The following is a 22,334-nucleotide window of genomic DNA, read 5'->3' as shown; positions in this document are numbered from 1 at the left end:
TTGTGGATCGGTCAGCCGACCGATCCAGGGTTTCTCTCCGTGCCAGTATCAAGCTGGATCGATCACTGGATCGATCCGACAGCCCAATCGATTCATGGATCGATTGAAATGCCTGATTACAGCTAGCAGGACATCCGAGAGGCATAGATTATCCTCCCTAGCATGTGTACAACTCCTAGGTACACCTAGAATATTAAGTTCAGATGTTACAGTAATTAGTTTAGTAAAATTTTAATCAATCCAGATTTCTGCAATAGTAATTTAGCACAGCATTACGTAACGATCGGCCTTACAGCCTAGTTAGTAGAAGGCGGGTCGTTCAGATTAGGTAGTGTTTGATCCATGAACAGAAGCTTGTTGAATCGATTAGTCCAATCAATTCACCATTACTAATTGATTGACTTGATCGATTGGGAGGCTATTTTTCATGAAGCATAGCCGGTTGTTGAACAGATTAGGTTGCTGAACTTATTAGTTTAATCGATTTAGCAAGGGTCAATTTATTTGGTTAATTGATCGAAGTGGTTTTGTGAATAATAAAAAGCTAATAAATCGATTGGAGCAATTGATTAAAAGCTACCAATTGATTAGTATGACTCACCAATTAATTGGTTTGATGAAAAAGAGTTGTTCTACAGATTTTCAATGGTTGATCTGACATGACAATCGATTGGGGGTAAGGCTAATCGATTGGGAGGCATTTTCCAGGCTAAAAGGAACCCTAGAAAAGGGGAGTTCATTGACATTTGAAAACATCGGTTCTTGGGTGTTTGGGAGACAAGTGCTGCTGTATTTTCTACCACCAAGAGGCAATCCAAAGAAAGAAAAGAGCAAGTAAAGCAAGGTTCATATTATAAAGTTATTTTTTGATTTCCTTTGTAATCTTGATTGCATTTCTTGTTTGTATTCTCACATTCGAGTTTGGACGATGCTTCTTCACCTCCAGAAAGTTTCCAAGAAGGAGACATTCATAGTGGAGCTGTGAGTGTGAGGAGTTGCCCCTTGGATTAGTCACCTCAAGTAGATTGATACCAAGTAAAATCCAAGTGTTAATATTGTGAAGTCTTCGCTTCAAGTTTTTCATTCCATTTAAAATTTAAGAAGTGAAGTGAGATATTCACCCTCCTCTAGTTCATACATGTTCTAATTGTTGGATCGTTGAAGTGAGAGAGGAGGGGGGGTGAATCTCGTTCATTTAAAATCTTTTCTTTTGTGTTTCACAAAATTAAATCTTACTTGGTTCATAGCCCAGCCGACTACTACTTCAAGGGCCACGATCCTGTTGGGATGTATACTATAAACCTAGCTTTTGTATGAACATCTATTTTAAAATAAGAATCACTCTGGTCAAATGTTTGCATTTTATATTTATATATATGTCAATGCAGTTGTCTATTTAATTTATATTGTAGATAACATGGTGTATGGTGCCACACAAAAGATCATGTTATCGGTTCCTTATAAATTATAAATAGTAGTTCACAACCAAGATGGATTGGGATAAACCATTGAAATAGTTGTATTGTAATTTGGTATTAGTCTGTCTTGACTATAAAATTATAATAGTAGACTATGTGTGTATTGAGCAGGACCGTTTGAGGTTCTTTGATGTGTACTGACTATATAAAAGAACAGAGCCTCTGTTATTATAGATGTGCATACTCTTAATCCCTATATAATAACAAGCACGTATATTTAGTATTTATTTCTTTAACTTATCAATGGGTGAGATTTATTTGTTAAATCAATAGGCCCGATGAGTTGGAAAATAGTACTGTTTATATGGTGTGTTGTTGATTATAGAAGTAATCCGTGTCCTAATTATTTAGGCTGATGATGTCCCCTTGAGGATCTCATAAGGATTATCATGTAAACCCTGCAGGTGGACTTAGTCCGGCATGATAATAAAGTTGAGTGGTACTACTCTTGGAATCAGAGGTTAATTAATTGAGTTGTCAGTAACTCATTTAATTAACGAACATATGATATCTTAAACACAAGGAGATTAACACACTCATGATAAGAAGGAACCCATATTGTAATATGGGATTGGTGTGATAGTTCAATAATAATCCTTTAGTGGTATGAGTTATTATTGATGGACTTGAGTTGGGTGTTCGGGCCGAACATAGGAAGCCCAAGCCTGTTAGGAGGCCTAAATCAATTCCTCCTCTAGGTCCCTGTCGTAGCCTCTATAAAAAGTCTCGCATCCACCCATTCGGGTTGGTTGTTAGTTGTTGGTTTTTGGTTTTTGGTGCCACCTTCTTTCCGAGGGTCGGCATCACCTTCTTCCTTTCCTAGGGCCGGCGGCACCTCCTCCTTTCCAAGGGCCAGCACCACCTCCTCCCCTTGCTAGGGCCGGTGCCACCTCCATCCCTTACTAGGGCTGGCGCCACCTCCATCCCTTGCTAGGGCTGGCGCCACCTCCATCCCTTGCTAGGGCCGACGCTACCTCCATCCCTTTGTTGGTTGATACTTGGAATATCGTACCGGTTCCTCTGTACAAAAATTTTGTACAAGTCCTGAACCATTCCTAACAACCTATTGTGTTCTTTAGAAATTAAATTAGGAATCACAAACGAAACTTAACATTATTGATTCCAAATTTAACTTATCTGTTCTTAGAGGTTTAGACTTGGATCGTAAACGATACTTAACATTATTGATCCAAATCCACCCATATTACAAATTTAATTAAATATTAATTTCAGAGATTGGCTTCCAAGTTAAACATGGCGAGGTACTAGGCCTTCTTGGGTATGGGAGCATCCACCACTTCCTAGACAAAGCCTTTCAACGAAATTTAATATTTAATTTCCTTATAGTAACCCTAGGTTTAATCAAAAATAACAATCGAATTACAAGTTCAAAAAAACAAAAAAAACACAAGCTCGAATCACAAATTCGAAACCTAGAATCATATGCCTTTTGTGTTTGGTATTTCAAAATCTATACAAAGAAAACTAGTATGATGCGGAATAAAATTACTAGTTATACCTTTCTTTGTAATCAACAACCTCTTGGTCTTCTATCGTATTCCTCTTCTTATCTCGGACGTCGTGTGGGCGACAATCTATCAAGATGAGAACCACCCAAGCTTTCTTCTTCTCTAAGCAAGTTTCGACCACCACAAGAACTCCAAGAGAAGATGAGGTTCGACCACCACCACCAAGCTCCAAGGGATGCTAGAAACAAAATCTCCTATCTCTCCTTCTTCCTCTAACAAAATCAGGCCACCAACCAAAACCCTTGAGATGAAGATGCCGCTGACCAAGGAAGAAGAATAGGAGATGGAGAGGAAGAGAGGGGCCGGCCACCAACCAAGAACTAAACAAGATAGATTGTTATGAGGTGAGACACCTCTACCCTCTCTTTTATATTTCTTGGTCTTGGCAAATAAGGAAAGTTTAATTAAAACTTCCTTATTCTCTTTGCCAATGAAAGGAAAGTTTAATAAAATTTCCTTTCAAACAATATATGGCCAGCCAACTTAATCCCTCCAAATAATGAAAGTTTTAAACACAAAATTAAAACTTCCTAATTTGTTTCCGAAAATTTTTAAATAAAAATTTCTCTTTTAAAAATTCCCTTCATGGTTGGTCATAAAAGGAAACTTTTATAAATTAAAATTTCTCTATTAAAACATGTGGATGATTTACAAAAAGAAAAATTTTCTCTAAAATTAAAATCTTCCTTTCAATCTACAAATAAGGAAAGACATCAAATCTTTCCTTAATCTTTTGTAGAAACTATAAAAGGAAAGATTTAATTTTAAAACTATCTTTTAAAATCATGAGGATGATTTCATAAAAGGAAAGTTTTATCAAAAATTAAAGTATTCCTTTTAACTATAAATAAGGAAAGATATCAAACCTTTCTCTTAATCTTTTGTAGAAAGCTATAAAAGGAAAGATTTAAATTTTAAACTCTCTTTTAAAACCATGACTTCCATATAAGAAAGATTTAAAAAATAAAATCATTTTTAATTTAATGTAGCCAGCCACACCAAGCTTGGGTTCAAGCTAGGGCCGACCACCTAATGAAACCAACTCACCTTGGTTTGGCCGGCCCTAGCTTGGGCTCCAAGCTAGGCTTGGCCAACCACCATAAGGTGGGTAAGAAGGTGGGTATGAGTGGGTATAATACTTTATAAATAAGAGGCTACGATAGGGACTGAGAGGAGGAATTGGTTTTGGTCTCCCGATGAAATTAAGCTTCCCATGTTCGCCCCGAACACCCAACTTAATTTCATCAATAATAATTCATACCACTAAAGAATTATTATTGAACTACCGCACCAATCCTAAATTACATTTTGGGCTCCTTCTTATCATGAGTGCGTTAATCTCCCTGTGTTTAAGATATTGAATGCCCACTAATTAAATGAGTTACTCACAACTCTCTTTAATTAATATCTTAGTCCAAGAGTAGTACCACTCAACCTTATTGTCATGTCGGACTAAGTCCACCTGCAGGGTTTGTATGACAATCCTTATAAGCTCCCCTTGGAGACATTATCAACCTAGATTACTAGGACATAGTTTCCTTCTATAATCAACAACACACACTATAAATAATACCATTTCCCAACTTATCGGGCCTCTTGATTTATCAAGCTAAATCTCACCCTTTGATAAGTCAAATAAATAAATACTAAGTACACGTGCTTTTATTATATCAGAATTAAGAGTGTTAGAGTGTATACTAAAAACCTAGCTTTTGTATAAACATTTATTTAGAAATAAAGAATCACAATGGTCAAATACCTACATTTATTTGTTAAGTGTAGTTGTTCAAATTAATTTATATTGTAGAAAACATTGTGTGTGGTGTCACACACAGAAGATCATGTTATCAGTTCTTTATAAATTATAAATAGTTGCTCACGACTAAGATGGAAAGGAACAAACCATTGGAATAGTCGTAGTGTAATTAGATATTAGTTTATCTTGACTAATAAATTACACTAGTACATTCTAAGTGTATTGAGTAGGACCATTTTAGGTAAGTTCTTTTTATACTGACTTGATAAAAGAACTAGACCTTAGTTATTATGGAAGTATGTGCTCTTAATCCTAATATAATAACAAACACATATATTTAGTATTTATTTCTTTGACTTATCAATGGGTGAGATTTAGCTCGATAAATCAATAAGTCCGATAAGTTGGGAAATAATATTACTTATAGTGTGTGTTGTTGATTATAGAAGGAAACTGTGTCTTAGTAATCTAGATTGGGAATGCCCCCAAGAGGAGCTCATAAGGATTGTCATGTTAAAGCCTGCAGGTGGACTTAGTCCGACATGATGATGAGCTTGAGTGGTACTAATCTTGGACAAAGATATTAATTAAGTGAGTTGTCAGTAACTCATTTAATTAGAGGATATTTGACATCTTAAACACAGGGAGACTAACACACTCATAATAAGAAGGAGCCCAAAAATGTAATTTGGAATTGGTGCGGTAGTTCAATAATAATTCTTTGGTGGTATGAATTATTATTGATGAAGTTAAGTTGTGTGTTTGGGGCGAACACGGGAAGCTTAATTTCATCGGGAGACCAAAATCAATTCCTCCTCTCGGTCCCTATCGTAGCCTCTTGTATATAGAGATTTATACCCACCACATATCCACTTCTTACCCAACTCAAGGGGGCCGACCAAGTTAGCTTGGAACCCGAGCTAGGGTCGGCAAAGACCCAATGATAGAGCCAAGATTAGTGACCAACCCTAGCTTGGAGTCCAAGCTAGGTATGGCCGGCCACATAGAAAATAAAAAAGGATTTTTATTAAAATTATTTCTTATGTGGATATCATGGTTTTAAAAGAGAGTTTGAAATTTAAATATTTCGTTTTAAAGTTTTCTACAAAAGATTAAGAAAAGATTTGAAATCTTTCCTTATTTGTAGATTGAAAGGTAGATTTTAATTTTGAGAAAACTTTCCTTTTTTAAACCATGTTCATGATTTAAAAGAGAGTTTAAAAATTAAATATTTCTTTTATAAGTTTCTACAAAAGATTAAGAAAAGATTTGATATCTTTCCTTATTTGTAGATTGAAAGGAGATTTTAATTTTTAGAGATAACTTTCCTTTTTGGAAATCATCCATATGTTTAAAAGAAAATTTTTAATTTATAAAATTTCCTTTTTACAAACCACCACGAAGGGAAAAATTATTGGAGAAATTTTTTATAAATTCCGGAAACAAATTAGGAAGTTTTAATTCTTGTGAATAAAAACTTTCCTTGATGGAAAATAAGAGGTGGCCGACCATTACAATTGAGAGGAGGAAATTATTTTTAATTAAATAAATTTTCCTTTTCATGGCAAAAGAATTAAGGAAGTTTTTATTTAAATTTCCTTATTTGCCAAGACCAAGGATTATAAAAGAGGGGGTAGAGGTGCATTCAAGAAGAGAACTCTATTCTTTTTCTTCCTCTCTTTTTCTCCTTGGTGTGGCCGGCCCTAGAGGTTCTCCCTCTCCTCTTCTCTTCTTCTTTAGTGGCCGATTTCATATTCTCTTGGAGCTCTTGTTGATGGCCGGTTCTAGCTAGGAGAAGAAGGAGAGAAAAGGAGGCTTTGTTTCTAGCATCCCTTGGAGCTTGGTGGTGGTGGCCGGACCTCTACTTCTCTTGGAGAATTATGGTGGCCGAATTTTGCTTGGAGAAGAAGATGGCTTAGGTGGATTCTCATCTTTGTAGATCGTTGCCCACACAACGTCCGGGATAAGAAGAGGAATACGGTGGAAGATCAAGAGGTTATTTTACTTACAAAGAAAAGTATAACTAGTAATTATTTTTCGCATCATACTAGTTTTCTTTGTATAATTATTTTTGGAAATACCAAACACAAGAGGCATTAGATCTAGTTTTTCGAATTAGTTTTTTGAGTTTGTGTTTCTTTTATTTTATTTTTTGAATTTGTGATTCGATTGTTCTTGTTGGTTAACCTAGAGTTATTTAAGGAAATTAAGTATTAGCTTTCCTTAAAAGGCTTTGTCTAGGCGGTGGTGGTTGCTCCCATATCCAAGAAGGCCATGTGCCTCACCATGCAGTCCTGGAAGCTAATTTTGGAAATTAATATTTAATGGAATTAATAACATAGGTGGATTTGGATCAATAGTGTTAAGTTCCGCTTGCGATCCAAATCTAAACCATCAAGAACAGATAAGTTAAATTTAGAATCAATGATGTTAAGTTCTGTCTGCGATTCCTAATTTAACTTCTAAAGAACACAATAGGTTATTTAAGGAAAGGTTTGACATTTGTACAAAATTTTTGTACAGTGGAACCGGTACGATTTTCCTAGGACTAACCAACAATTGGTATCAGAGCCAGGTTTGCCTCTGTGTGTTTGGTTTTCAAATTAGGTTATGCACATGTCATACATAATTTAGGCAGGATAATAGTAGGATGTACTAAATTTATGGTTGCAGGCTCCAACTATTATGACTTATAGATGTTTTGTGTGATTGGACCCTTGGACATGTCAAGAGCATTATTTTTGTGTGTGCATGATTGTATATAACTAATACAGCAGGGGCTGTATTAGCCTTAGGATTTTAGAATTTTATTTTCGATCTAGATTACATGTACATTCCTTCGTGGAATATAGGATCGATATATGTAAAATTCTATTTTTGTCGCGGATTGGATGCTTGCGAGGCGTGGTACTTTTGGAGCACCAGAGGCACAGTGGAATAACAAGCAAGATAGATGCGATGACTCGACCCGGTGGTGGTGGCTAAAGAAGGCAACATCTAGGGTTGGAGCACACAAAGAAAAGTGACAGAAAAAGGCCATAATACTTGGAAAAATAATTTCCATATTTGTTGCTTTTATTTACTGTGATGTGTGTGTATGCATGTGATGTATGCTAGGATAGTTTAAAATTCCTCACTTTAAATAACTAAGTGGGAGAGGGATTTATTTTAATAAATTCCACGGTCTCCATTACTGGTTTGTAAGTGATGCAAACAAACTTGCGTGTTGGCTCTGAGTGCCTTCCTCCATATCAAATGAGTTTGTTTGTGGATCACTAGATCAAACTTCCATTTTGGATGACTATAGGAAATTAATTAAGAGCGTGTGATCTTCCCCATCGGAAGGGGCACAGTCTTATTAATGGTCTTAGTGTCAAGTAATAGTATACACTTAGGCGCGTCTAATAGTATCCTCCCCATCGGAGTCACTGCTATTATTTGTGTGTCCGAAGAAAACCACCTATTAATTTGTCAAATAAATAGGTTGACAAAATAATAAAATTAAAAACCCCTCTTATAAATGTTTGGTTTTGTATACGTCCACACTATCGTGGCATACAAAATTCACGGTGTTTGAGGTAATTTTATTTGTCATAAAGATTTATTGACAAGATAATTAATGTGTAAAACCCTCCTTTTACAAATGTTCAATTTTGTATACGTCCACACTATCATGGCATGCAAAATTTACGGCGTTTGAGGTGTTGGTGAATTTAAATAATATTGTTTGAGGAATCAATGTTATTTTAAATTCAAAAGTTTTGACCAAATATTTGATCAAAGACAGATCAACTATTAACTTTATTCGTCATAAAGTAAAGTTGATGAGATAATAAAATTAATGGATAAAATCTCCTCTTTGATTTTGTATACATCCACTGTAACGACCCAATTTTCCCTATTTCAAGTTCTAATAGTCTATAAAAATTTTGGAAATACTTTTAAAATATTCTAGAGATTTTTAGGAATTTTTAGAGTATTTTTACGTAATTTTTGGAGGTCGTTTAGTATGTTTACAAAAAGAAAGAAGTTTTGACCAAAAATGTGGAAGTTGAGACTTGAACCCAAGACCTCCGGCCGAACTCGACTTAACCGAACGCAGCCAACCAACTGGGCTGCGCGTGATTTGTTAACCAAGTATGAAGCGAATATATTTAAGTAGTAGTTGATGATAGAAGTTTTAGGTATTAAAAAGAGAACTTAGGTTTTAGCCGAAACCTAATTTTCCTTCTCCTGTTTCTCTTCACGCGTGACGGCGTTCCTGTGCTCGGGCGGAAACAACGCCGAGCCTAGGGCATCGACTTTGACGGCCGGCCGAGCATCTTTTTCGTGAGATCTTCACACGGTGGTGGTCACCTCGTCGAGGAGAGCACACGGGTGTCAAGGGCTCGCCGAAACAGCCACACCTCCGAAGCCCTAGAGGTCGTCTCCGTCGGTTGTAAGTGCAAGAACAAGGGGTGAGTTGCTTCTCACCTGCAGTAGGAGTAGTTCCGCGACATTGATCTTCTTTTCCTTTTGATTTCAGAATTTGGTTTCACTCCTTATCATCCATAGCATGCTCCTTTGTTTCGGATTGAGTTTGAGCCGAATTTATGCTTGCTAGGGATTTAATTCTTTTTGTGTTTTGGATCATGTTGCACAGAATCTGTATGTTAGAGAGTTAAGGGTAGATTTAAGATTCTTTTTCCTTCTTCCTTGCATATATATACCGTAACATGCTTAAAGGTCTTGTTGCTGCCGTGAGTTTCCAAGGGAAGAACAGGAAAAGGATTAAGTAAGTGGAGTGTTTTGCTCTTATTGGTTTCTACCGTGGCACTAAACAGGGAAATGGACTATGGTGCCGGGTTGTTTTGAAGTAGACTTGAAGAATTCTGTTGCTTTATGTTGTGAACATGTTTGCAAAAATTTTTGTTACAGCAGTACTTTCTGGTTGGTTTGTGCCGGGGAACATAACAAGAAGAATAAGCATGTTTTGGATCCATATCAGTTATAGACCTTTTATTGAATTGTTAGAGCATGAAATGCTGTAGATTTATATCTCTTGTTGGATTTTCTCCTTGCTGCAATGAAAAGAACAGCATGTATAGAAAGCTCAAAGTTGCATTCTTTTGCCCTATTTTTTTACAGCATGTTTAGAAAGCTTAAAGTTACTTTCTTTTGCTCTATTTTATAGCATGATTAGTAAGTTCAGATTTGCTTTCCTTTGCTTTGTTTTATAACATGCTTAGAGAGTTCAGATCTGCTACCCTTATGTTATTTTTATATAGCATGCTTGGTTGATTGTAATCCTACACTTGTTAGATATATCTACAGGATTCTAATAAGCTCTAATCAAGGAGTATGAGAAGTATGAGTAAAGAAAAGAAAGAAAAAGGCCAAGGCCTTAAGTAGATCCCAAAGTCAAGACTTTAGGGATTTTGGCACACAAGGTGCTTATTAAAATGCTAAGGCATTAAAAGAAGAAGTAATTAAGATAATAAGTATTTTACTTTTAAGAAGAGGCTAGTACCCGACTTCCAAGGTTGTCGTTAAACAAATCCAGGTGTCCAATTCCAAGGTCTTGGCCCTGGTAGACCAATGTCTGCTCTTTTAGGATTGGTGGCTCGCTACCCCAACCTATTAGGGAACGCGCATAAGATGGTACTACGCCTGGGCCCAAGAGAAGTTGATTACTATTTTTAAGTATTAAAAGTATAGGTTTTTGAACAAGTAAAATAAGTTTCACATCAGTACAAAAGTATTTAAAAATAAGTTTCACATAAGTATTAAAGAATAAGTCTTTAAGCAAGTGAAATAAGATACAGAAGTTGTTTAGAATTCAGTAAGTTAAGTTCTTTATGCAAGCATGATAGTATAGACTTGCCTTACATGTTTAGCCTTTCAGTATGTTTCTTTACTGATAGAAGAGCATGAGTTAGCTTACTGTTATTTGCTATTTATGAGCATGATTAGCTATACATGTTTAGTATTTCAGTTAGTGTGATTCCTTTATTGGTTTATGAGCATGATTAGCTATACATGTTTAGTATTTCAGTTAGTATGATTCCTTTATTGGTTTATGAGCATGATTAGCTATACATGTTTAGTATTTCAGTTAGTTTGATTCCTTTGATATGTATGAGCATGAGTAGCTTTACATGTTAGCATTCAGTTTTAGCATATTTTTATTTATATACATGCATATCGAGTTTTTGTGAGTAGATAGCGCTCACTAAGCTTTATGCTTATAGACTGCATTTCCTCCTACTGCAGATAAAGGAAAGGAAAAGATTTAGCAAGGAAGGCGACAAGGTGGTGGTGATGAAGGTGTGTGATGGCTGGACTATGGAGAGATCAAGAGTTTGCTAAGGAGTTGTCAAAATTTATATGTTTAGAGTTTCCTTTTTCTTTTCTCCTTAATGCTATGATGAAGTTGAGATTGTAATTGGGTCTATTCCGCACTTGTAGCTTGTTATGTCTATTGTTTGAGTTATTGTGTTGTTCACCATTGCTAGAATAGTTTCCTTTGAGTTATTATTTTCTTTTATCACTGCGTGGTTGTGTAATTATATGTTCCAGCCGCCTGTGGCTGAGTATACACTGTTTGTATTGTTGATTTGGTCACCGGTACAGGGGAGACTCTGTCTAAATTTTTCGGTAGGGATTTCTCATAGTTAAGTAGCGTACTGGTTAAGTAGATTTAGTAGTTAAGTAACGGTCACTCTTAGAGAGTAGTAGTATTAAGAAGAGTGGTCGTTACATCCACACTATCGTGGCATACAAAATTCATGGGGATTTTAAGGAGTTGGTCTTGACCAAATATTTTTGTGATTCTTAGGATTTAAAATGTTTGTCAATCCCCTAGTTGTTATACTATAGAAAAGACTTAGTAGTCCCAATTATAATGATTGGAAATAGGACTTGGACATTAAGGTAGACTGTCCTCTTAGAAGTAAGAACAATATAGGTGTATTTTATTCATTAGTTGATACATGTTTAGTGGTATTATCTACTGGTACATGGTGTGTAGATAGGGGAACCACTGATCATGTCTGCAATTTATTGCAGGGGTTCCAGGAAACTTGCCAACTATATGAAAGGAAAATCACCGTCTATATGGGCAATGCTGCAAAAATAGTAGCTGTTGTAGTGGGAGGTGTTTTATCCTCCGAGAGGAATAAAATATGGATTTTCAAAAATTGTCTTTACGTACTAAGTTTAGAAAGAATCTAATTTCGGTTTCTAAACTATTAAAGAATAGTTATTCTGTCTATTTTGATAAAAAACTTGTTATCAAGAAAAATAAGGAAGTTATATATTCTGGTACGACAATTTATAATCCAATAACTCCCACGATGCAATAAATGAAAATCAATAACACATTTTCTAAATAAGAGAAAGTAACCTTCGGAGATGAACCAATCATAATTTTGGCATCTAAGGCTAGGTTATATTAACTTGAGTAGGATTCAAAGGATAATAACCAATGAACTCTTAGGTTCATTGGTAGTGGAAATCTTTCCAACCTACGAGTCTTACTTGGAAGGAAAAATAACCAAGAAGCTTTTAAGTCTATGGGGTATAGAACCAAAAAATAAGATGGAATTGGTTCATTATGATTTGTGTGGTCCTATGACTATCCAGACAAGAGGTAGGTTCGAATATTTCATCTCTTTTATAGATGACTATTCGAGATAAGGATACATTTACTTGACGCACCACAAGTCTAAGTGATTTGATTAGTTCAGAAAGTACTAGGCTGATGTGGAGTAATATCAAAGTAAAAGTGTCAAGAAACTACGGTGAAATCGTAGTAACGAGTACCTCTTAGGAGAGTTAGGAGTCACTTATCAGAAGTCGAGATTTAATCCCAACTAACTGCACCTGGTACACCCCAACAGAATGGTGTAATAGAAAGAAGGTATAGGACTCTTATGGAAATAATTAGATCAATAATGAGTTATTCAGAATTACCAAAATTCGTTTTGAGGATATACACTGAAAACGGAAGTGAACATAGTACCTTCTAAATCAGAACTCTCTACTCCCATAGAATTGCAGAATGGGCATAAGCCTAGTCTGAAGCATATTCGGATTTGGGTGGTCTAGCACATGAGAGACATTGATAAGTTGGACAGGAATTCACTTGTTTGTAGATTATCCTAGAGAAACGAAAGGAGGTTCATAGTCCTAAAAAATCAGAAGGTCATTGTTAGCACCAATGCATGGTTTTTAGAAAAGGACTATGTAATAAACCATAAGTCCATAAGTAAATTTGTTCATAAGAAAATAATAAAGGACACATCTAATCTAGTACCAACTGTACAAGATGAAATATCACAAAAAAACTGCAACACGTATCACAGATGATACACAATTGTAGAAAGTGCCTCGTCATAGTGGGAGGGTTGTTAGGCAACCTAAAATATTCATGTTTTGGGAGAGTCTTTGGACTTGATCCCTGGTGAACATGAATCTAATTCCCGAACATATGACAAAGCACTCCAAGATAAAGATGCAGCATCTTTATAAAGAGCAATGAATACATAATTAGAAAATATATATTCTAATAAAGTCTGGGAGCTTGTAGAACCACCAAATGGTGTAAAAGCCATTGGGTGTAATTTGGTCTACAATAGAAAAGGAAGGACAGACGGGAAGGTGTATACTTTCAAAGCAAGGCTTGTTGAAAAAGGGAAACCTTTTTACCGGTAGTCATGCTAAAGTCTATCTGGATTCTTTTATCTATTTGGCAAATGGATGTCAAGACAGTTTTCCTTAATGGAAGTCTTGGAGAAAGCATCCATAAAAGCAACCAGAAGGGTTCATTGAAAAGGGCAAAGAGCATCTTGTGAAAATCTCAATCAGTCTGTGGACTGAAGCAAAGTTTCAACATCCGGTTTAATGAAGTAATCCAGTTATATGGATTTATTCAGTGTCCGGATAGTCTTGTGTATACAAGAAGTGTGATGGAAACGTGGTGGTATTTCTTGTACTATACGTAGATAACATTTTTGGTAGTTGGAAACAATATCAAAGTGTTGTCAGAATTATGAGTATGGTTGTCCAAACAAATTCTATATAAAGGACTTGGGAGAATGCGCATATTCTTGAGATCAAAGTAATAAGGGATCACAAGAAAAGAAAGTTGTACTTATCTTGAGCTTCATATATCGGTACAATCCTTGCTCGTTTTAACATGAAAGACTCCAAGAAAGGTTTTATACCTTTTAGGCATGGAGTATCTTTATCTAAAGAGATGTCTCCGAAGACATCAAAGTAGATAGAGGATAAGAAGGCAGTTCCTTATGCTTCAGATGTCGGAAGCCAAATGTATGCTATACACGAGATCGGATATCTGTTTTGCCCAGGGCATAGTTAGCAGATACCAAGGTAACCCAGGACCGGGTGTAAAATACCGAAAAATGGCGAATAATGATAAGGGATTTTTTCGAAATTTTTCGAAATTTTTTGGAAATTTTTCGAAGCTCGTAGGGACGAGTTTACGGGGATGAAAACAGGGTCCGGGAAAGCTTGTTTAGGCTACCTATTTAAGCGAGGAAAGTTGCATTTATTTTCTTTTCTTTTATTCTTTTTCCCCGTTTCTTTTTCCCCAGAATGCCCTAATCAACTCGCAAGCCTTCCTTCTCCTCTCACGCGGTAGTTCCTTCTCCCGATTCATCTCTCCCCTCTTCTGCTTCTCTTCCTCTGCCGGCACAAACCACACGTGGCAGTTCTTCCCTTCTTCCAGTCTCCACTCCTCTCTATGCGAATTACCCGTGCCATAGCCGTCTCCACTACCCGATGGCGCCACCTTGCTCCGCCACCTCGCCGACGCTACAAAATGAACCCAGCCGAGCATCCCAGGCGTGCCCTAGATTTGATCGTGCTGCCGCCGAGTCTGCTTCGCCGACCTCCACTTCCCTTTCTCTCTACCCTAGCGCCGAGTGCTTGGCATCACCCGTGGCGAAGCCGTCGGTCACCAGCCAGAGAGGAAGGAGGTAAACGGTTGTTTTGGAGTAAGATATGGCAAATATCATATGGGTAGGAAGTGTAGTTTGCATTTTTATGTATAAGTTTGTAGAGATTAGCGGTTGATTTCAGTTGTGCTAATAGGAATGATTGTTCATGGCAGTAGATTCATAGTAGCTCCAGCAACAATTCGCCTTGGATTCGACAAGACCTCCTTCAGGCAATACACGTTTAGGTTGAGCTTGAGGTATGGTTTATGTATCGAATTATGGATAAATTGGATTACTAGATGGTTAGATTTATTAGGGTTTACCCTAATTGAGCCTGAAGGATTTTTATTTAGTTATGCTTTTGAGTGTAGCTAAATAAAATATTTATTTATTGGACACAGGACTTTGACGCGAGACGAGTATCTCGACGTCATATTCGGACCAGATTGAACATTTCTCATTGGAGGCGGGTACCTCTTGACTTATCTTTTATGATATTGTCAATTGGATATGCATAGAATTTTATAGCTACAAGCAATGATCATGTTTGCCTTTGGTATGTCACTGTTTGTTACCCGTAGCATCTTCTGTTGGGCGTTTGTTATGTATCCATGTTTACGTTTCGTGATTATTGCCATGACTACTTTAGTTCCTAGAGTAAGTGACATACCATGCTTTACTGACTTTAGGACTAGATTCTGGATTTTTATTATCTGACATGTGTATCTATATTTTTATATCATTTCTGATCTGTGTACCTAGACCTTTTGCTTTGATTCGTGTATATTGTTGGTACATATTTTATGGAGATGGATATGTTCAGGACCTAGGTTGTTATACCATAGAGGACCTGTATACTCTAGATCTGTGGATTTAACTTACTGGTACTAGCGTACACATTTTTATATATATATGGATTGGTTTAGGATATTGTCATGCTTAGTGACATGCACCATTCGCATGATTGCATGCTACGTGATAGGCTGCTCCATTATTGTAGAGCATATCGCCAGTTTCATCACTGTTCGGTGCTCCGCTGGGACGCTTATGGGTAGTGAGACGCAGCATGGTAGCACGTCAGTTGGGTAGTGAGATGCAGCGTGGTAGCACGTCAGTTTTGCTCTGTTCGGTGCTCCGTTGGTCCGCTCATGGGTAGTGTGACGCAGCGTGGTAGCACGTCAATGATCCCTCCCCGTCATAGTGTACAGGGAGATGAGAGCATTGCGCTCCCCCATTTATGATTTGGGGTAGGAGTATGTGTGTACTCCGACAGCATCCCGTCCACTCGGTTACTCATCAGGAGTAGTGACACCAGAGTGCATGGTTGTCACAACCCTACCCACTCGGCCTCACCATTATGTGTGAGATGGCTGACTGGCGTCAGGGGTGACCATGTCACTGGCATCATATGCATTGATGCATTTTATTGCTTGTTCTTGCTGCATTTATTTGCTGCATTTGGTTGGATGCATATGTTTGACATGCATACAGGATTTATGACAGTCTCGAGTTGACGACCCTTTTGTTCTGGATAGGAGTTCCTGGTGAGTACAGCTTCCTCAGTTACCTTTCAGTTTTGTATTTTTCCTATATATGATTAGGAAGTTGTATTCCATGTTTATTACTGTTAGATATATCTTACTAGGCATATCTATTGGTATTCGCTGAGTTGTTGAACTCACCCCCGTGGACACTATCTTTTTCAGGTACTAGGTTGTTGATTGAGTCGCTTGGAGTATCCTGCCTGCCGGTCCCCACGTCACATCAGAAGAAATGTCTCTGTTTTTTTTTGTTTATTTTATCTTGGTATATGATATGTGTGTATTTGGCTTTGTGTGTTCTGATTTTGTTCCGGAGTGTTGTGTTGTTGTGTGGTGTAAGCCTAGCCGGCTAGCAGTGTTATGTTTTTTTTTTGTATGAGCTTGTCTTTATGTTTTTCTGCTGTGTTGGTTTTGATTACAGCCGAGTGGGCTGATAAAAATATATATAACTGCGTGGTTGTTGTTATATTTGTCCAGCCGTGTAGGCTGAGATTATTAACTGCGTGGTTGTGTATATATTCCAGCTGCATGTGACTGATGTATATTGTGTCTGTAGAAATGCTTCAGATTGTCAGCCGTACAGGGGAGGTGCTGCCGAAATTTTCTTCGGACAGGGACTCCCCCGGGGCGTGACACCGGGACACTAGACTACCGTAAAACATATATTAAAGTACCTTAGAGGCACTAAAGATTATATGCTAGTTTACAAGGCAGATAATTTGATCCCTGTGGGTTACATGGATTTTGACTTACAATTAGATAGGGACAAAAATAAGTCGACCTCAGGGTTTTGTGTTTACTTTAGGAAGTGAAGTCATAACTATGGAGGAGTGTTAAGCATAGGTGTTTTTCGGACTCTATCATAGAAGCTGAGTATGTGGCAGCCTTTGAGGTAGCCATAGAAGTTATATAGCTCAGTAACTTCATGATGGACTTAGGCGTGATTTCTGGTTTGTCCAAAAATTATTACAATTTTTGTAATAATAGTGGTGCAGTAGTAAACTCAAAGAAACCATAAGTCCATAAGGCAAGTAAACACAATAGAGCGCAAGTACCACCCAATACGAGAAATCGTATAAACGAGGAGAAGTTGTTGTCGCCTAGATTGCATCAAGTGATAACCTAGAATATCTTTCACTAAGGCCCTTAAAGCAAAAACTTTTGATGGGCATGTTGAAGGTTTGGGAATCAGATGTATGGTAGGATATATGGCAGCATAGTCTTTTAGTATAAGTGGGAGATTGTTAGAGTGTATACTAAAAGCCTAGCTTTTGTATAAACATTTATTTAGAAATAAATAATCACAATGGTCAAATACCTACATTTATTTGTTAAGTGTAGTTGTTCAAATTAATTTATATTGAAGATAACATGGTGTGTGGTGTCACACACAGAAAATCATGTTATCAGTTCTTTATAAATTATAAATAGTTGCTCACGACTAAGATGGAAAGGAACAAACCATTGGAATAGTCATAGTGTAATTAGATATTAGTTTATCTTGACTAATAAATTACACTAGTACATTCTAAATGTATTGAGTAGGACCATTTTAGGTAAGTTCTTTTTATACTGACTTGATAAAAGAACTAGACCTTAGTTATTATGGAAGTATGTGCTCTTAATCCTAATATAATAACAAACGCATATATTTAGTATTTATTTCTTTGACTTATCAATGGGTCAGATTTAGCTCGATAAATCAATAAGCCCGATAAGTTGGGAAATGATATTACTTATAGTGTGTGTTGTTGATTTGTAACACCCCTAGAAAGCCTAGAAGGGTAATGGGAGTACGAATGAAAAGAGGATGTAAATACTCTATGTTAAATATTAAGATGGATTTAGATGATTAAAACTTTATGAAAGAAAAATAAAGTTGAGAATATAATCATCTATGCATGATTTAAAATGTATGGAATTAATGTGGACAAAAGAAAGAAATAAGAGATAATATGTACATGTATGAAATATTTATGCATAATGCATAATATATATGAATTATTATGTACAAAAGAAAATAAAAATGTTAGAAGAGAGATTGAACCCTGGACCTCTTGTAAGGAACATGTATAGGATACCAAAGGGGATAGGAGAATTATTGATAAGGAGAGAAAGGATTAAGTAGTTAAGAATAAGAAAGGATTCTTTTTACTTAAAAGAAAAAGGAAGTAAAAAGAAATAAAAATATACATAACCAAGTTTTGAACCTTGGTTCTATTGTGGATGCATGCATGTATTAACCAATTGGGATAAGAGAGGATATTGTAAGAGGAGAGATAGAAAATTTTATTAAAGGAGAGAAAAGAGAGAGATTAAGAGAGAACTCACAAGGCATATTTCTAGAATATTCCTATCATAAAGAAGAGGAATAAATGGGGAGGATGAATCAAGTCAAATTTCCTCCCCTCATTTTAGTATAAATAGGCATGGAGGGGTGACTTCAAATTCATCCTCCACTCCTCTCCCTCTCCTCCTCCCTCTTGTGCCGAGACCCCCTCTCCCTCTCCTCTTCTTCTTGTTGCCAAGCAACACAAGAGGAAGGAAGCTCCTCTTCCTCCTCACTCCCTCCCTCTTCTTTCTTCCTTGTTGTTGCCGAGCAACACAAGAGGAAGAAGCTTCTTCTTCCTCCCCTCTCCACCAAAAGACCTAGCAACTCCTTTCCCTCCATTGGTGCCGAACCTAGCAAGCAAGAAGAAAGGTCCAAGCAAGTTCTCAATTCTAGGAAACTTAAGCGAAGAAGGTAAGCTTCCCCTCACCTGTGGTACAAGGCTTTTTACGTGTTTTTATGATTTTATGAGGATTTTAAAACCTAGAAACAAGTATGAGAAAATTCGGTTAAGAAGAGCTTTCGAAATCTAGTGATGTTTAACTAGTCTTCACTAAATGATAGATTTTCTATGCCATGGAAAAGGATTCTTCTTCATGTTTTTATACCTATATGATGCTTGATAAGAGGAGCACTCAACCCTAGAATTTCGGCCAAAAATATTTTTAAGAGGCTAGAGAAATTCATTGTTTTACTCAACTAGTACAAGGTTCTTCCTATGAAATGTTAGGGACCATGTAATTAGTTTTCTTGCTTAGAAGATGTTTGAACTAAAAGGAAACCCACCCATATGTTTCGGCCAAGAAGGGGTTTAGGGTTAGGAATACCCTTAAATTTAAATAAACATACTCAGGAGGTAGGATACAAAGATGTTAAAAGATTTGTATGTTTCGGCCAAGTTGTTCATGAACTAAATTTATATGTTTGTTTCTTAGTAAATTTTACCATGAAACTCACTTAGGTTTTCATGCTTTAGACTACTTAAAAACCTAGCTAAAGAATGGTAGGTTTCGGCCATGTGAAGGAAATAAAAGAAAAAAAAAAGGAAAGAAAGAAACCTAGGAAATGTTATGCAATGAAATTTATGTAAATGCCATGATATGTGATAGCATATGAAATGCTATACATAATGAGAAGAATGAAATTTATGTAAATGCCATGATATGTGATAGCATATGAAATGCTATACATAATGAGAAGAATGAAATGTATGTAAATGCCATGATATGTGATAGCATATGAAATGCTATACATAATGAGAAGAATGAAATTATGTGAATGTCATGATATGTGATAGCATATGAAATGCTATACATAATTATAAGAATGAAAAATGAAATGCATGAAAGATTGTTAGGGATATGATATGATAGTTATGCATGATAAATTACTTTGTATGGTTTGTACCAAGGGTGGGCTCCGTAAACGCCCCGGGGTCGATGGAATAAGACTCGGGCCTCGTCAGTAATGGGCTTCTGATGCCCTAGGTCGATGGAGTAAGACTCGGGCCTAGTATGTATGTATGGTAGGGTTCAAGACTTGCTACCTTGGACCTACGTATGATGTATGTGGTACAAACCGGGATCCCCAATGATGATGATATTAATTTCAAGTACTTACAAGTATAAGTTTTCAAATTCATGATGCATTGCCTGCATATGTGCTTGAATTAGCTAATGATTTGATATGATGCCATGATGATATGAATATGATACCTTTGTATGTTGTATGCTTATGATATTACGCATGATGTTAATATACGATGATTTTCGGTTTTAGTGAGTAGGAAAGGAACTTACTGAGCCATGAGTGCTCACAGCTTACTTTCCTTGTACCGCAGATAAAGAAGCTGGATGAGCTAGAGGAGCAACAGGAGGAGCAAATAGTGATGTGTGTGGTGGTGGCTCGGCAAGAACGATCCGGACGGATTAATATGATTAGTTATAGAATCAATATATGCATATTTAATCTGTGATATCATGCTTATTTAAATAAAATGAATGGTTTAAATTTTTTATTCTTCCGCTGTTATAGTAAAACATGTACGTAAGTAGTATAAGAACGTAGCGCCGCCTTTTGGTTGGGTAAGAAGGGCGGGCGTTACATGATTATAGAAGGAAACTGTGTCCTAGTAATTTAGGTTGAGAATGCGCCCAAGAGGAGCTCATAAGGATTGTCATATTAAACCCTGCAAGTGGACTTAGTCCGACATGACGATGAGCTTGAGTGGTACTACTCTTGGACAAAGATATTAATTAAGTGAGTTGTCAGTAACTCATTTAATTAATGGATATTTGACATCTTAAACACAGGGAGACTAACACACTCATAATAAGAAGGAGCCCAAAAATATAATTTGGAATTGGTGCGGTAGTTCAATAATAATTCTTTAGTGGCATGAATTATTATTGATGAAGTTAAGTTGTGTGTTCGGGGCGAACACGGGAAGCTTAATTTCATCGGGAGACCAAAACCAATTCCTCCTCTCGGTCCCTATCGTAGCCTCTTGTATATAGCGATTTATACCCACCACATACCCACTTCTTACCCAACTCAAGGGGGCCGGCCTAGTTAGCTTGGAACCCAAGCTAGGGCTGGCCAAGACCCAATGATAGAGCCAAGATTAGTGGCCGACCCTAGCTTGGAGTCCAAGCTAGGTATGGCCGGCCACATAGAAAATAAAAAGGGATTTTTATTAAAATTATTTCTTATGTGGATATCATGGTTTTAAAAACGAGTTTGAAATTTAAATCTTTCCTTTTAAAGCTTTCTACAAAAGATTAAGAAAAGATTTGAAATCTTTCCTTATTTGTAGATTGAAAGGTAGATTTTAATTTTGAGAAAACTTTCTTTTTTTAAACCATGTTCATGATTTAAAAGAGAGTTTAAAAATTAAATATTTCTTTTATAAGTTTCTACAAAAGATTAAGAAAAGATTTGATATCTTTCATTATTTGTAGATTGAAAGGAGATTTTAATTTTTAGAGATAACTTTCCTTTTTGGAAATCATCCACATGTTTAAAAGAAATATTTTAATTTATAAAATTTCCTTTTTACAAACCACCATGAAGGGAAAAATTATTGGAGAAATTTTTTATAAATTTCCGGAAATAAATTAGGAAGTTTTAATTCTTGTGAATAAAAACTTTCCTTGATGGAAAATATGAGGTGGCCGGCCATTACAATTGAGAAGAGGAAATTATTTTTAATTATATAAATTTTCCTTTTCATGGCAAAAGAATTAAGGAAGTTTTTATTTAAATTTCCTTATTTGCCAAGACCAAGGATTATAAAAGAGAGGGTAGAGGTGCCTTCAAGAAGAGAACTCTATTCTTTTTCTTCTTCTCTTTTTCTCCTTGGTGTGGCCGGCCCTAGAGGTTTTCCATCTCCTCTTCTCTTCTTCTTTAGTGGCCGATTTCATCTTCTCTTGGAGCTCTTGTTGATGGCCAGTTCTATCTAGGAGAAGAAGGAGAGAAAGGAGGCTTTGTTTCTAGCATCCCTTGGAGCTTGGTGGTGGTGGCCGGACCTCTACTTCTCTTGGAGAATTATGGTGGCCGAATTTTGCTTGGAGAAGAAGGTGGCTTAGGTGGATTCTCATCTTTGTAGATCGTTGCCCAAACAACGTCCGGGATAAGAAGAGGAATACGGTAGAAGATCAAGAGGTTATTTTGCTTACAAAGATAAGTATAACTAGTAATTATTTTTTGCATCATATTAGTTTTCTTTGTATAATTATTTTTGGAAATACCAAACACAAGA

Source organism: Zingiber officinale, chromosome 7B (assembly GCF_018446385.1).
Source record: "Zingiber officinale cultivar Zhangliang chromosome 7B, Zo_v1.1, whole genome shotgun sequence".
Lineage (NCBI taxonomy): Eukaryota > Viridiplantae > Streptophyta > Magnoliopsida > Zingiberales > Zingiberaceae > Zingiber > Zingiber officinale.
Note: the sequence above shows the minus strand (reverse complement) of the source record.